Source organism: Desmodus rotundus, chromosome X (assembly GCF_022682495.2).
Source record: "Desmodus rotundus isolate HL8 chromosome X, HLdesRot8A.1, whole genome shotgun sequence".
In the NCBI taxonomy this organism is placed as follows: domain Eukaryota; kingdom Metazoa; phylum Chordata; class Mammalia; order Chiroptera; family Phyllostomidae; genus Desmodus; species Desmodus rotundus.
The window spans coordinates 5,960,019-5,977,286 of NC_071400.1; the positions used below are offsets into that span (position 1 = coordinate 5,960,019).

At 39.8% G+C, this 17,268-nt stretch overlaps 1 protein-coding gene across 4 annotated transcripts in view; it reads right to left on the reverse strand.

Moving 5' to 3' along the window:
• OPHN1 (oligophrenin 1) overlaps positions 1–17,268 on the reverse strand; it is a 268,416-nt gene that overhangs the window by 76,772 nt on the left and 174,376 nt on the right. The window lies entirely within an intron of this gene.

A 17,268-nucleotide genomic window follows, 5' to 3' on the forward strand; every position in this document is an offset into this window, starting at 1 on the left:
TGGAAATCATCTCGCCCATTCACAACAAGAAAAAAAGTATAACAAACAGATAATAAACTTGGTTTGGATCCATCAGAGGACTGACATCATACATAGGGTGAACTACTATCCCCAAAACTGAAGAGATAGACAGGTATATATAGAGAATCAAAACTCACTAGAGTAGAGGCCCAAGAGCAGAGAACTCCTTGGGAACAAATACAGGATTAGAAAAGCCTGATCTATAATTGATGAATTGCTAGAGGCTTGGTGTGGACAAGTTTGAGATTGAGAAGTTCTACAGGTGCCTAGTCCTAGGGGAGAGCAACCCCATACTTTTGTGAGTTTTACCTCCAGGAGCCCTATCAAGTTCTCACAACGAAGACCTGAGAAAAATCTCTCATGTTTCCATGCTTCTGAGAGGAGGAGAGAAAAAGCAGCCTTTTAAATAATATGCACAGAGCATTTCATTCTTCTAAATAAGCCCTGACCTCAACAGAAACTATTTTACCAGACCCTAATATACTGGGGTTTTACCAGAGCTTAACTGATCTAGGAAAAAGGAAATTCTCAACTACAGACCAGCTTGCCTTCTTGTGTCTTCTAAGTAGGAAAACCAAACTAAAACTGAGAAGCACTTGTGAAGGTCACAGGGCAGGGGCACAGGCTCACTAACAGACTAAGCTGTAATTAGAGGACTGTAGAATGCTACCCCTATCCTGATACCTTACCACCACGTCAACAGGCTTCCTGGATGATAACGTGGAAATATGACTAAAATAACTATGCTTCTCAGATAGTATTTAAGAAGTCTCTGGGGAAAGCCAAAGACAACAGGGGAGATAAAAACAAGGGCACCAGAGGTAAGTTTGGCCCCTGACCTATAAATACAGCAGTTAACACAGGCTAAACCCTAGCCAGATAAACAAAACATCACACTTAAGGTCTGTTTACCTCAATTCCTTTTACCCATTCTATCATGTCTGGCTTGTAACACAAAATTGCAAGAGATACTAAAAACCAAACAACCAAAAAAACAAAAAAAACCCACATAATTTGAAGACACACAGCAAACATCACAACCAGACAGAGATATGAAACAGATGTTGGAATTATCACACTGGGAATTTCGAACAACTATGATTACTATGCTAAGGTCTATAATGTAGGCAACATAAAAGAAGAGATGGATATAATCAGACAGATGGAAACTATAAGAAAAAAAAAAAAAGGAAATTCTAGAATCAAAAACACAGTAATAGCCCTGACTGGTGTGGTCCAGAGGATCGAGTGCCAGCCTTCGAACGAAAGGGTTGCTGGTTCGATTCCCAGTCAGGGCACATGCCTGGGTTGTGGGCTGGTCCCCACTATGGGGCATGCAAGAGGCAACCACACATTGATGTTTCTCTACCTCTCTTTGTCCCTCCCTTCCCTCTCTCTAAAAATAAATAAAATCTTTTAAAAAAACCACGGTAATAAAAATGAAGAATTCCTTCACTATACTCATCAATGGACTAGACACAGCTGAGAAAACAATCAGTGAGCTTGAAGAAATGTTAACAGAAACTTCCAAAACTAAAATGCAAAGAGAAAAAAAGGAATGAATAAGAACAGAATACCCAAGAACTCTGGGACAATAACAAAAGCTTTAGCATGCATGTAATGGGAATACCAGAAGGAGAAGAAATAGAAAGGAAACAGCAGAAATATCTGAAGGAATGAAGTGGGAGAATTTCCCAAAACTAATGAAAACAACAGACCACAGATGCAGGAAGCTCAGAAAACACCAAGCAGAATACATACTGAAACATCTACACCTAGGCATGTCGTATTTACACTAAGTATCAAAAACAAAGAAAAAATCTTGATAGAAGCCAGAAGAAAAAAAAACACCTTACCAAAGGAGGAGCAAGGGTAAGAATAACATCACACTTCTCTTCAGAAACAGCACAAGAAGAGAGCAGAGGGAAATATGTAAAGTGTTAAAAGAAAAGAAGACCAGACTGAATTCTGTACCCAGTGAAATTATCTTTCAGAAGTGAAGGAAAAATACTTTCTCATTTAAACAAACATTGAGGAAGTCTGTTACCAGTACGCCTGCCTTGCGAAAGACATTAAAAGAAGTTCTTTATAGACGAAGCTATAGGTCAATAACACAGATCTACATAAACAAAGGAAGAGTATGAGAGGAGGAATAAATGATGGTAAATAAAACCTTTAATTTCTCTTATTCTTAATTGCTCTTACAGGTAAAAGTTCAAAATAATAGGAACAAGGCATTCAGTGCTCATAGTTTATAGATAAGGGAAATGAATAAAAACAATATTATAAGGGATTGAGAAGAAGAATTAGGAATACTCTGCTACAAGGTACTAATACTACTTTTGTACTGATATTGGTGTTATTTAAAAGAGTATTCGACCCCGACCAGTGTGGCTCAGTTGGTTGGGCATCGTCCCGCAAAGGAAAAGGTTGCTGGTTGGATTCCCGGTCAAGGCACAAGCCTGGGTTGCAAGTTGAGTACCCGGTCAAGGTGCATACAGGAGGCAACTGATCCATGCTTCTCTCTTGCATCAATGTTTCGCTTCCTCTCTTTCTCCCTCCCGACCCCTGTCTCTAAAAGTAAATATAGAAAAATCTTTTAAAAAATAAAAGAGGCCTTGGATAAGTTGTAAATGTGTGTTATAAGTGCATGGGAAACCACTAAAAAATGTTTCACAAAAAAGTATAATTGATATGCTAACAAAAGAAACAAATGGAATCATACAAAATACTCAAACCCAGAGAAGACAGAAAAAGAGTGGAAGACAAAAAGAGAAATAAAGAATAAGGACAATGAATAGAAAGCAATAAAAGATACGACAGATTTTTATCCAACTATAACAATAATTATTTGAAATGTCAATGTTATAAATATACTAATTAAAAAACAAAGAGTGTCAGTGTATTAAAAAAATCAAGACTCAATTGTATATTACCTACCAGAAATCCACTTTAAATGTAAAGACACTTATAGATTAAAGATTAAAAAACAGAAAAAGATATACCATGCTAACACTAATCAAAACAAAGCAGGAGTAGCACTATTTATTTCAAACAAAGCACACTTCAGATCAAGAAAAATTATCAGGGATAAAGAAAGCCATTACACAGAAAGATTAATTCTTCAAGAAGACAGCAATCTTTACCAGGTATACAATCAACAACAAAGCATCAAAATACATGAGAAAAAAAACTGATATAACTGCAATGATGTGAATCAGCTATTATTTCTGGGTACTTCAACACCAGATCCAACAGGCAGAAAATTAGAAAGGATATAATTGAACTGAATTGGACCACCAATAAGCTGGATCTAATTGACATGAATAGACCACTTCATCCAGCACAGCAGTATACACATTCATCTCAAGTCCAGATGGAACATTCACCAAGATAGACCACATTCTGGGCCATGAAATACACCTTATCAAATGTAAAGAATAGCAGTCATGCAAAATCTGTTCTTTGATTACAATGTATTAAACTAGAAAGCAGTAACAGTAAGATATCTGAAAACTCCCAAAATACTTGGAAATTACACAATACACTTCCAAATAACATGTCGGTCAAAGAAATCTCAAGAGAAATTTTAAAACACTTCAAAGTAAAGCAAAATAAAAATAAAACATAAAAATTTGTGGGGTATAGCAAAAGTAATGCTCAGAGAGAAATATATAGTATTGAATACATATATTAGACAAGTAGGAAGAGCCAAAATCAGTACTCTAAACTTCCACCTTATGAAACTACAAAAAGAAGAACAAATAAAACCCAAAGGAGGAAGAAGAAAAGAAATAATAAAAATTAGAGCAGGTACCCATGGAATTAAAAACAGGTGGGGGTGGGGGAGGGAGGTGGGTTCAGCTGGGGTGGGGGGGGAGGGAAGGGGAGAAAAGGCATACAACTGTAATTGAATAACAATAAAAATTTAAAAAAAAAGAATTAATTGCAAAAAAAAACCCCAGGAAATCAATAAAGAAAATCAATAAAACCAAAAGATAGTTCTTTGAAAACATCAAGAAAATTGATAACCCTTTAGCTAGGTTAATTGAGAAAGAAAAAGAGAAGAAACAAATGACGAATGTCAGAAATGAAAGAGTGGCAATCACTACTGATCCCATGGTCACTGAAAGGGAAATCAAGGGGTACTATACAGAGCTCTATGGCTATAAATCGGACAACCTTGATGAAATGAAGCAATTTCTCCAAAGATACATTCTACCAAAATTCACACACACACACAAAAATAGAAAATCTAAATAGGTTGATATCTATTAAAGAAATTAAGCCAATCATTAATAACCTGCCCAAACAGAAAGCACCAGACCCAGATTTGTTGACTCATAAATCCTACCAAATATTGAAGATAGAAATTATACCATTCTTTACAGTGTCTTCCAGAAAATAGAAGCAAAGGGAGTATTACCTAACTTATTCCACAAGACCAGCATTACTCTAATACCAAAACCACACAAAGACATAACAATAAGGGAAAACTACAGATGGCATTATCTCTTATGAATATAAATGTAAACATCCAGAACAAAATATTAGCAAATACAATACAACACTGTATAAATCCCACAACCAAATGGGATTTATTATAGGTATGCAAGGCTGATTAAGCTTTCAAAAGTCAATTCATGTTACCCATCACATTAATAGGCCAAGAAAAAAAGCATATGATCATGTGAATAGACACAGAAAAAGCAACTGACAAATCTAATAGCTAATTACAATAAAAACCCTTAGTAAACTGAGGGGGTGGAGAGAGGGAGAGAACACAACTTGATAAAGAACATCTATTAAAAACATACAGCGAACATTATAATGAATGGTGAAAGAGAGAATGCTTCCCCCTGTAAGATCAGGAACAAAGTGAAGATGTCCTCTTTCATCACTCCTATTTAACATTGCAGTGAATGCTAGTTAATGAAATAAGAGAAGAAAAGAAAAAGAAAAGGCACACAGACTAGGAAGGAAAAATTAAAACTGCCTTTGTTCACAGATGAAATGACCACCATCACAAACCATCAACAATGACAACAAAACTGCTGGAACTAAATAACTGCAAGGTTGCGGGGTGCACGGTTAATAAACAAGTCAATTAATTTTGTGTATAGCAGCAACAACTGAAATATGAAATGAGAAACATAACATCATTTACATCAGCATCTCAAAAATGAAATTCTTAGATATAAACTTAATACAGTATGTATAAGAGCTATATGAAGAAGACTATAAAACCCTGATAAAATAAATCACAGGTCTAAATAAATGGAGAGATATTCCACATACATGGGTAGGAAGTCTCAGTATGTCAGTTCTTCCTAACTTCATCTATACATTCAATGCAATCCCACTCAAAATCCCAGCCAGTTACCCTGTTGATATCAACAACTAACCTGAAAGTTTACATGGAAAGGCAACAGATAGGTAATGCAATATTGGGGAAGAAGAACAGTCTCAGCACTAATACTATCCAACTTTAAGACTTACTATAAAACTACGGTAATCAAGACACCAAGTGAGTGCCTTGGTTCAGGCTATGCTAACAAAATACCAGAGACTGAGTGACTGATAAACAGAAATTTATTTTTCACAGTTCTAGATGTGGAAGTCCATTATAGCCTGCAGGCTTCTCACTCTGGAATCTCTTATAACCGCATTTATCTCATGAACCCACATGACCCCCCATCACCTCCAGAAGACTCTACTGCCTAACACCATTCATTTTGGGGAGTCAAGATTCAATATGAAGTTTAGGGGAAAACCTTCAGACCACAGCATTCTACCTCTGCTGCCCACTCAATTTCATGTTGTTTTCACATGTAAAATACATTCATTTCATCCCTATATTTCCAAAAGTTCATTCTTCCCCACATCAACTCAAAAGTTCAAGGCCAAATGTCACATCTAAATATCATCTAAATCAGATATGGGTGAGATAATTCATCTGGAGGAAACTGTTCTCCACCTGCAAACCTGTTAAACAAGTTATGTGCTTCCAAAATACAATGGGGGAACAGGCACAGAACAAACAGTCCCATTCCAAAAGAGAAAGAGAAAATAAGAAAGGGATAACAGGTCCTTGAGCAAGACTGAAAGCTTAAGGCCTGCTAGGGTGGGGATCCCTCCTTCTGCACACACTGGGGTGCTGCTTCTGCTCCCAAGGCTTTGGGCAGCCCCGCTCCCATGGGTTTGTCGGGCAGAGCCCAGGCTGAGGCTCTCCTGGGTTAGAGGTCAATGCCTGGGGTCCTCCCAGGCAGGAAGGAACTGCAGACACATGGTTCTGCTACTCTAAAAACATGGTGGCCGCCCTGCGCCCACAGCTTCCCTGGGCATCACACTAGTGGGGGGCTCTCTGTGATGGCCCTGGCCATCACAATGACCCTCTGCTTCCATACATGAAAATATATGTGGAGACAGCCACACCCACATAGCTCTTACACCCTTCATGATGGCAGAGAAGCCACCCTGGCGATGCCCCCAAGGTTTACTGCCTGCACCCTCCAGAGGGGCAGCCACTCAGTCTGTGCCTGTGTGTCTCCAGTGCACCTATAGAACCCTTTTCTCCCAGAACAGTGTCTGGCATACAGGAGGGTAGGTTCCATCTTTTATAACGGGAAAAGGCAAAGGAATCCTGGATACAGGAATTAACATTTCAATTGCTCAAATGAGAAGGATATCCTCCAATATAAAATGGAAATTGGTGTGCTCTGAAGCACACTGCAGCCTCGTTTGTGTAAAATCCTGGCCCTGTCCAAGGTCTGTTTCATTTTCAGTGGAAGTACAGTGGCAATCAATTTAGCCAGGTGTCTGTCCTATTGAGGCTCTTTAATTAGCAATCAAGTGAGGCCATCCACCCCAATTTTACCTCACTTGATTACAAAGCACATGGGTCGGCATGTAACTGACAAGATTATGATTCTGCATTCCAATTACTTCTCAGAGAATGCAAATTCCAGCTTTAGATAGCCTAATTCTTTTTTGAAAAAAAAATTTATTTATTTTTTTATTGTTGTTCAAGTACAGTTGTCTCCATTCTCCCCCTACCATTCCCTCCAGTCCCAACCATCCCCACCTCCCCCCTTCAATGCTACCCCCCTTTGGCTTTGTCCATGTGTCCTTTATACTTGCTCCTTCTCCTATTTTCCCCATTTATCCCTCTCCCCACTCCCCTCTGGTTACTGTCAGTTTGTTCTTCATTTCAATGTCTCTGGTTCTGTTTTACTTGCTTGTTTGTTTTGTTGATTAGGTTCCACTTATATCTGAACAGACACTTCTCCAAGGATGACATACAGAGGGCCCAGAGACATATGAAAGGATGCTCAGCATCACTAGCCATCAGAGAGATGCAAATTAAAACCACAATGAGATAGGCTAATGCTTGTATACATCTTCATGACCTCAGAGTATTTATAGAGGGTTATCTGGACAACATGCAGTCCATCTACCCTCTAGGTAGGTGACTGTACTGCTCTTTTCCACCCAAACACAATGCCTTCTGATTCTGTGATTCACTACAGTAGCGTTTGTTGGAGAAGTTATTTTTCCCTGTTTTTACCCATTTGGACCTGAAGGTTTTGGGCAAGAACTCACGTTGATATCTTACAAACCCAAATATGACTCCTGCTTGTCTATAATGCAATAGACCAAACAAACTGAAGTGTTATCAGGTCTAGGCAAAGTCAATGTTGTTCAAAAAAAGGAAAATACCCTGATGAATCAAAATACAAACATCCCCCCTGAAAAAAGCATTTACTGTAAGGTTTTAAAACTTGGCTGATAGAAGTTGTCAGTATGATTGAAGCTGACTGCAGTGAAATTCAAATAGTAATAAACATAAAAATCATTCTCAGCCTAGTAATAGCAGGGTACTTCGTCAACCCAATAAATATCTACAGTGGTGCACTCGTAAATGACTAATGACTATGTTGGCTCAGGGAGGAAAAAAGCCTTGATTTGTAGCATTTGCCAATTTCCATGGTATGGGGCCGATTAAGCTATCAACATGATGTTAATGAACTTGAAGCTGTGAAAAGAGGTGCACAGTAAGGTCTTATAATCCAGTATGAGCTGCCGCCAGCACCACTGAATGTGTCTCAAATGATCAGTAGATGCCACAATTAACAGTGAAACACTGAAACTCAGGACCAGAAGCCAGAAAGGAATCCTGCTTTCACCAGTATTATTTATCGTTGAGCCAGAGTGTCTGGACCAATGATTCTCCTAGGAACAGCTGAGAAGCTTTCAAAAACAACAATGCCCAGGCTCCACCTTACACGAATTAAGTCAAAATGTAAGAAGCTGAGTTTTGATTTTTTAAACTCTACTGGTGACTTCAATGCAGAGCAAGAGTGGTGAACCGCTGGGCTATCTAGTGGAATTAAACAACAAACAGAAACAGAAAAGGTAATATAATTAAATAAGAAAGAGCAAACTATGTGTTCTTGTTAGAAAAAAAGAGTAATCATTATTTACCTATGACATAATTGTCTACCTGAAAAACCAACACAAACAATTGAAATTTTGTTACAATTCACAAGAAAGTTTGTTAAAAAAATCTCTGGTCAGAAAATAAAGATACAACACGAAAATAAACTCAAGATGGATAAAAGACTTAAATATAAGCCGTAACACCATAAAAGTCCTTGAGGAAAACATTGGCAGGAAAATCTCAGACATTCCACGCAGCAACATCCTCACAGACACATCCCCTAAAGCAAGGGACATAAAGGAAAGAATAAACAAATGGGACCTCATCAAAATAAAAAGCTTCTGCATGGCTAAAGAAAACAGCACCAAATTACAAAGAGAACCAACAATATGGGAAAACATATTTGCCAAGGATACCTCAGACAAGGGCCTGATCTCCAAAATATATAAAGAACTCACACGACTCCACTCCAGGAAGACAAACAACCCAATTAAAAAATGGGCAAAGGACTTGAACAGACACTTCTCCAAGGAAGACATACAGAGGGCCCAGAGACATAGGAAAAGATGCTCAGCATCACTAGCCATCAGAGAGATGCAAATTAAAACCACAATGAGGTATCATCTCACACCAGTCAGAATGGCCAACATAAACAAATCCACAAACAAATGTTGGAGAGGATGTGGAGAAAAGGGAACCCTCGTGCACTGTTGGTGGGAATGCAGACTGGTGAGGCCACTGTGGAAAACACTATGGAATTTCCTCAGAAAACTAAAAATGGAACTGCCCTTTGACCCAGTAATTCCGCTGCTGGGATTATACCCTAAGAACACTGAAACACCAATCCAAAAGAATCTGTGCACCCCAATGTTCATAGCAGCACAATTTACAATAGCCAAGTACTGGAAGCAACCTAAGTGCCCATCAGCAAACGAGTGGATCCAAAAACTATAGTATATTTACACAATGGAATTCTACGCAGCAGAGAGAAAGAAGGAGCTTATACCCTTTGCAACAGCATGGATGGAACTGGACAGCATTATGCTAAGTGAAATAAGCCAGGCGGTGAGGGACAAATACCATATGATCTCACCTTTAACTGGAACATAATCAACAGAAGAAAAAAGCAAACAAAATATAACCAGAGACATTGAAGTTAAGAACAATCTAACAATAGCCAGGGCGGGGGTGGGGGGTGGGGGCGGGGACAGTGGGTTGAGGGGATTACAGGAACTACTATAAAGGACACATGGACAAAACCAAGGGGGAGGGTGGAGGGGGGGGAGGGAGGTGGGTTCACCTGGGGTGGGGTGGAGGGATGGGGAGAAAAGGCATACAACTGTAATTGAATAACAATTAAAAAAAAAAAAGAAAAAGAAAATAAAGATACAAAAGATCATAAACATCCTATATACTAGCCACAATCGGTTCAAAAACTTAATCAGAAAAAAACAACGGGATTCTGTGTGTTATTTATATAATCAAACCTAGGAATAAAGTATCTATAATTATGTAGGACTTATCTAAAGAAAAGTATAAAACAAAAATGAAATTTGCATAAATGAAAAATACTGTGATTCTAAATAAAAAGACTACATATTGAAAATTTATCAACTTGGTTCCACTTAAGTTTTAGATTTAATACAATTCATATCAAAATGCCAACAAACATGTTTCTAGAACAGGATACAATATTTCTAAAGTTTACATGGAAAATGAACTAGCAAAAGTAACAACCAATTTTTAAAAGAGTACTTGGTGAGAATTTGTGCCACTTAATAGTGTTACCGTCAGTATTTAACTATATGTACTGATAAAAGGAAAAGGAGCAAAGCAGTAAGACATTGAATTTAATAAACTGGGAAGCATAAACCTGTTTGCTTCACCAAGAAGATAAGCTCCAGGGAAACACAGCGTAGTGCTCTGCCCAGGGGATGAACGCTCCTCCTCCCCCGCACCCAGATTATCAGAGGGGCACAGGTAGAGGTGCTAGACTATAGAGGCCTGTCAGTCCAATTAGGGGGTTGCAACCATCCGAAGCTTATGAAAGCTTGGGAAGTTGAATGGTCATTTTGAGAAAGCATCTGGTCCATCCCAAAACCAAACTCCTGCTTATAACCCTAGGAGAACACAGAATCTCTCTCTCTCTCTCTCTCTCTCTCTCTCGATCTCTGTCTTCCACTTCCCCTCTCTCCCCCAAACCTGGAAACACACTCATCCCATGAGCTCACGTGTTCTCTCCCATTAGCTAGGTGGCCTTAGGAGCACCAAAGCCAGTGACCATGTGGACTCTGCCATTGCACCGGAGCAGCATGGAACAGGCTAAGCTACCTGGATGGAGACTGAGAGCGCTCAGCACCTGCCTGTGGACTCCAAAGAACTAAGCTTTAATATGAAGCAAAAACGCTGGACCCTGGCTTTGGAGTTGGCTCCACGGAGGACAAGATTAGACTTTTCCCATGGCAGGATAGACAAAGGTGGGACACTGGAAACTCAGGAGGGGAACCCCCTTAATTTTACATCATCAATAAGCCACACCGCAGAGCAACATCCTTCCATGTGGATCTCAGGAATTTTTTTTTTCCTCCAGATACTGCACAATTCATTTTCCACTTATAACAATAGAAAACTGATTAATATGCTAGTCATACTAGTACAGGAATAGTCAGACCCGTGGGAAAAAAATGAAAAGCTCATGAAAAAAATTATCATGGTAAATATAAGAACTTAATATGCAATAAAAGCAGCATTATAAGTTAGTGAAAAAAGAAAACAAGTTCAATAAATGGAGCTTAGAAAATTAACTATTTGTGAAAGAATAAGGCAGACTCTTATTTCACAACCAAACAATATATTCAGTGTCAAATAAATGGAAGAATTAAAGGTAAAAAATAACCTTCAAACAATTCACTAAAAACACAAGTAAATTTTTCTAAGCTCTTGGTTAGGAAATGACTTTCTGAGCATAAAGAAAATGAAGCTTTCAATGCACTCTGGAGCACACCATGGATATGTTACAAGGCTGAGGAGTTCTAGAAACTGGCACAGAGACAACCACTCAAGAGCTATACTGGGGTCATGATTTGAGGGGCGAGCATGCAGTGAAACTGTACATGTCCCAAATTAGCATATAGTCAGGGGCCAAATCACATCAGAGTCATGTGGGGAGGTATGTAAAATGTGGATCCTTGGATCCCAAGACAAGAGATTGACTCACTGGGTTCAAATAAGGTCTAGGAGTTTATTTGTTACTTTGTTTTTTTAAGCATGTTTTTTTAAAGATTTTGTTAATTTATTTTTAGAGAGAGGGGAAGGGATGGAGAAAGAGAGGGAGAGAAAGATCGATGTCAGAGAGAAACATGGATCACCGTTACCTTTCACACACCCCCAACAGAGGACCTGGCCCGCAACCCAGGCATGTGCCCTAACTGGGAATCAAACCTCTGACCTTTTGGTCAGCAGGGCAATGCTCAACCCACTGAGCCACACCAGTCAGGGCTTGTTTGTTTTTTAATAACAGCTTCTCAAAGGTGATTCCAGAGTGAGGTTGGTTTCCTGTCCTGTAATGTGATAGATAATAAGATTAGGAGTAAAAATAATCACATAAATATCTTGTCAAAGTTACAAGCACTCCAAATGAGGGCACAATGGTCTTTGCCTTACTTTTAGAGGCAAGAAATAAATTTTTTAAAAAAACAAAATAGTAAGAAAGGTACAGCAGGTCCTCTAATACACATGAGTCATGTCAGGGTGTCCAAAGTAATCAAGAAAAGTGATATTACTGTGGAAGTTCTGGGTGACTAAATAGTAAGATCAGCTTTGATTACTTGCAGTTGATAAAACTGATCAAGTGAGGGAAAGAAAGAGAAGTGACTAACAGAAATTACAGGCAGAAATGAACCCATCAGGCTCTGACACGAGTCATGAAGGCAGTAATGACTAATGTGAGGATTGATCAGTTTCAACAAGGAACAGGCTCTTGTTCATCCCCCTTCGTGGGTTATAAAATCCAGGCATGTCATCAGACTAAAGGAGAGCTGAAAGAAAGGTTACTTGTTGTTTTGCTACTGCTGTTTCCAAGGCATGTTTGTCGCAGTAAAAATGGTGAAGGGATTAAGCAGCACGAATTGGCAGTTACAGAATAGTCACGGGGATGTAAAGTACAGCATAGGGCATAGAGTCAGAAATACCGTAATAACTATGTATGGGGCCAATACTTGAAATATCGGGGGGACCACTCTGGAAAGTCCATGACTGTCTAACCACTATGCTGTACATCTGAAACTAAGGCAAAACAACATCGATGTAAACTGTACTTGAAAATGAAAAAACAAATAGGAAAGAGTATTTGGTTGCAGCAGCAAAGAGATATGTCATACATTTAGTTTTAAATGGTAAGACAGGAGAGACCTGACGAACAGAGGTTGAAAGTCAATTCCATAGTGAGGAAATACAGCTGTTAAAAGCCCTTGCTCCAAGGGTTTGACATTGTACTCTAGAGAGGCTGAATAGCCTGCTGTTGACCTCGATGAGCAACTAGAAATGTCACAATATATTGGGTCACAGACATAAAGTGCCTTATAAGTCAATGCAAAAAAATAGCAATCCATCCATAGAAAGATAAACATTATAAACTATGGTAGTGGCAGACCTTTCAATGTTTAATAACGAGTCATGGTCCATAGTTCCACCAATCAGCACACAGTGGTCGTAAATACCAGATATGGCCACACCGGTGCCTCCCAGCTATTTCACTCTGGGTCCACACTATATATGTAGGAGAGAGTGGGGCTACCTGATAAAAGGTGAAGGCTACGTCACTCAGCAGCTTAAAACAAATACATCTGTGGCCTACTGGTTTTCCCTGGATTCAAATTATGTCAGGATTATTAATAATATTTATAACCCTGAGGCAACAGTTCTGCTTTGGCAAACCTACCCAAAGACTACGTTGGAATTAACTCATCCATAAATGTATCTTCACAGAAAGGGAAACCAGTGAAATGCTCAACAAGAAGAAAAGGACCTGATATATTTTGGTTCTTTTAGGTATCGTAATAATATGTAGGCATTAAAATCTTTGAAAAGCATTTGAATCATATGGGATGTGCTTACGTCAAGGCACTGATGGCAATGCAAACCTAAACCTTCCTCATTCTCCCGAAAACAAAATAGAAACACCTTAAAAGGAAAAACTTAAAAGGACACAAAGCCATGTCCTCCACATAAAAAAAAACAAACAAACCCCAAATTCATAATTATTTGTAAGTAGGAAAATAAACACCAAATCCCAGTGAGGTATCACTCATATCCCCCCTCCACTAACCTTTGCAGAGAGCAAAGGCAATGCGGGGAAAGTTCACTCATAAGAAATGAAGGGCTTAGGGGGCTACGATGAATCTTAAATGCAGCACCAGAAGGACAGAATCTACACAAAGTGTAAAATTACTGAAAAATGGCCAGGGTAGATCCGAGCACTCAGAGAAGGGTGTTCTCAGCAGTCTTCCAAAGGCAGTCTCTTAAAGGCATTGCTTCTAGAAAAGATGAAAGCAAAACATAAGGAAGGGACGCTCTTTGGAGAATGAGTGGACAGAGAGACATGAAGTCAGAGGAAAATTAAGGAAGGAGCAAAGATCTATGAGACAAATGGAATCAATATCTGACAAAGTAGATTCTGATACAAAAAAGCATTAAATGAGACAAACAGTACTTTTTCATGCTGAAAGCCACACTCAAAATGAAAACAACAGTCTTAAGTATCTGTGTCTCAAATAGCATAGCAACCAACTTTATAATGCAGAGACCCAGGATACAAAGAGACAGCAATAGAAACACAAATAATAAGAGACTAACACACCATCTTCATTACACAACAGATAAAGTAAATAAAGAACAAGTTAGGACATAGGAGGTCTAAATAACAAAATCAATAAGGTCATTCTTACAGATATACAGAAATATCTCATTTTCTTGTGCTTTGTTCTATTGCGCTTTGCAGATACTGTTTTTTTTTTCACAAATTGAAGTGAAAACCCTCCACCAGAAAAAAGATTATGACTCACTGAATGCTTACATGATGGTGAGCATTTCTAAGCAACAAAAGTATTTTAACTGAGGTATGTACACTGGTTTTTATACATTATGCTATTACACACATAATAGACTATAGTATATATAGTATAAATATAAGTTTTATATGCACTAACAAATCAAAATATTCATGTGACTCACTTGATTGTGATTTGTTTTATTGTGGTGGTCTAGAACCAAACGTGCAATACCACTGAGGTATCCCTGTATGTCAAATGATAAACCCATGCTTTTATGGTCAATTAATATTTGACAAAGGAGGCAAAAACATACAATGCAGTAAAGATAGTCCACTTAATAAATGGCGTTGGGAAAATTGGACACATACATGCAAAAAAATGAAACTAGACCACCTTCTTACACTATATGCAAAGTAGATTAAAGACTTAAATGTTAGACTCAAAACCATAAAAATCCTAGAAGAAAACATAGGCAGTAAACTCTTGGACATTTCTTGTAACAATATTTTTTCTAATATATCTCCTTGGGCAAGGGAAACAAAAGGAAAATAAACAAACGGGGCTACATCAAACTAAAAAGATTTTGTACAGCAAAGGAAGCCATCAACAAAATAAAAAGAAAACTCACTGACTGGAAGAATATAGTCACTGATACATCTGATAAGGTTAATATCCAAAATTTTATAAAGAACTTATAAAACTCAACATCAAAAAAATGCAATTAAAAAATGGGCAAAGGACCTGAATAGACACTTCTTTATTTTTAAGATTTTATTTATTCATTTTTAGAGAGAAGGGAAGGGAGGGACAAAGAGAGGGAGAGAAACATCAATGTGTGGTTGCCTTTCATGCATCCCCCAATGGGGACCTGGCCCACAACCCAGGCATGTGCCCTGACTGGGAATGGAACTGGCGACCTTTTGGTTCACAGGCCCGTGATCAATCTACTGAGCTACACCAGCCAGGGCTGAATAGACACTTCTGCAAAGAGGACATAGAAATGGTCCATAGACATGTGAAAAAATGCTCAACATCACTAATCATCAGAGAGATGCACATTAAATCCACAATGAGATATCACCTCACAGCTGTCAGAATGGCTATCATCAATAAATCAACAAACAACAAGTACTGGTGAGGATGTGGAGAAAAGGTAACCCTCATGTCACTGTGTGGGAGCTGACCCCACAGAACGGAAATTGCCACAGCAGTGTTAATTAAGTGCCTGCCAAGACCTCCCTTGGGGTATGGCACTTGTGGAGCTAATTGGGTGGTGCTCTGTTGTGGTCTGAAGGCCGCCCCCAGATATGTTGGTTCTGGGGCCCTTTGAGAGGGAACCTGGTGCAGGTCAATGTCAGGCCCTGCCTATGACTGGCCCTGGGCTACCTGTTAGGAGCTACAAAATGATCCATGTTTGGTAGCTCCCTGGGCTAGGCCTGGGTGCATGTGAGAGGGGACAAATGTGCACCAAGGCTAGTTGCCACCACCACTAGGCCTGGGACAGGTCAGCAAAAGGCCCAAGGATCCCCAAGACCCACCACTGCCTGCCAGCTACCTGTTAGGTTCAGGTACTGAAAGAGCCTCAGGTGGTACCTGAGTTGCATGAGGCAGGTTCTGAGAGAGTCATCAGGTAAGGGCGTGGTAGTCATCAGATTAGTACAAATTAAAACTCTGTGCCAGTCCTGGGCGCCACCACTCATCAAGTCTCAGGGTTCATCAAAGCCAGCCATCCCCTGACTGAGGTCTGGGGACCTTCGTGGTGGAGCGGGGTCCCAGGGATTTGCCAGGGTAGAACTAGTAGAATTCGGAAGGCTGAAGGAGATGAAGATTTGGCCCTGTGGCGGTGGGGCTTACCACAGGAAAGCTGGTGCTTGCTGAACATAGGGAAGACGGCCCTCATCCTAGAGCTACACAACTCGGTTTTTCCCTGTGTGTCTCTGACACCTGAGCTTGCCTGCAATTCCTCACAAGTTTTTTAGGAAAGACTGCAGTATGGGCACAGGCTGGTTAGTGCTGGCAGAATCTACAGCCATGAGTGAGTTGGTGAGTGCAGGGACCTTGGGAGTCACCGGTATGGAGCTAGTATAGCTTCCCAAGCCCATGGCATTTGGAGGGAGTGCTTAATCCAGGAAAGATGGCATTCTTGGATAGTGAGGGAGAGGGACTCAACACAGGGAATTTGGTGGCTGTCCCTCCAGCCCTCTGCCCAAATCCACACAATTCAGGTCTTCCTGTGTGACTCTGGAACCTCCCAAGTCACCATCTATCTGCCAGAGCCCAGGATGAGTACCTGTGAGTGAAAGTTCGTGTGTAGGCCCTTTAAGAGGATGCCGGGTTTCCACAGCCTTCTGTCTCATCCAGGTGGATGGAGTCCCAGCTGATTTTCACAGCCTAATGTTATATGGGCTCCTCTTCCTGGCACTGGTGTTCTGGGCTAGGAAGCCCACTACGGGGCTGAGATCCCTCGCTCCTCAGAGGAGACCTCTGCACCTGCCATACCTTTCCTGATTCTCAACTGCCACATGTGTGCATGGGTCCAGCCCACTTCATGTCTCTGTCCCTTGTAACAGTCTTGATCTGCCTTCTTCTGTATATCCTCCTCACTTGCAAGACTGCTATTCAGCTAATCTTAAGATGATCATCCAGACTGATTGTTCAATAATTTAGTGGTAATTCTGATGTAGTCATGGGGAGAAGGGGACACAGCCTCCACCTACTCCACCATCTTGGACTGAATCTTGTTTTTCTAAATAAAGT